This window comes from Hippoglossus stenolepis, chromosome 6 (assembly GCF_022539355.2).
Source record: "Hippoglossus stenolepis isolate QCI-W04-F060 chromosome 6, HSTE1.2, whole genome shotgun sequence".
NCBI classification, from domain to species: Eukaryota; Metazoa; Chordata; class Actinopteri; order Pleuronectiformes; family Pleuronectidae; genus Hippoglossus; species Hippoglossus stenolepis.
In genome coordinates this window covers 33,006-33,615 of record NC_061488.1, presented here as the reverse complement: position 1 = coordinate 33,615, position 610 = coordinate 33,006, and the positions used below count along the sequence as shown (strand labels likewise).

The 610-nt window shown below is 30.0% G+C and overlaps 1 pseudogene; it reads right to left on the bottom strand.

Moving 5' to 3' along the window:
• Positions 1–610, bottom strand: part of LOC118111301 — a 20,377-nt pseudogene that overhangs the window by 1,269 nt on the left and 18,498 nt on the right.

The following is a 610-nucleotide window of genomic DNA, read 5'->3' as shown; positions in this document are numbered from 1 at the left end:
GAAACAATCCCATAATGCATTGCAGGAGAAGTGTGTCACCTGTAAAAGAGTCTATGAGAAACATGTCAAACTTGTTTAAAATTGAATAATTGGACCTAAAACAAGTCAAACTATTAGAGTGAATTAGGTAGGACCCATCTATATGAATTATTTATCCAATTGGTTAATAGTTTCTGATTTATCTATGAAGTACATTAAGTTTCTATTTATTCAGTTCGGAGTGGTTTTTAATTATCTCTTCCTTAGTGTGCCAGTAGGGGTAGTGTTTGTCTGACAAACTAATATAAATTGGTACTCAATCATTCAATTAATAAATAAATAAATAATTAAATAATTAAAAATCTTAAATTAGAGAAATTCCTCTGGGTGATATTTTTCTGATCGCTTTGGATTTATTTTGCAGATAAGAGGAGAGTAATTTGACTAGACTTGTTTTATAAACCAATCCCATCATCCTTTAGGAGTAATGGACCAATCAGTAGACACGGTCTCTTTATTAAGTTAAAACACCTTTGTAATGTCTGTAAAAATTATTTATTATCATAAGAATTTAATCCAAATGTTAGAGTAGATTAAGTAGGGTCCATCCTTACTAAATAATCAGGGCCAT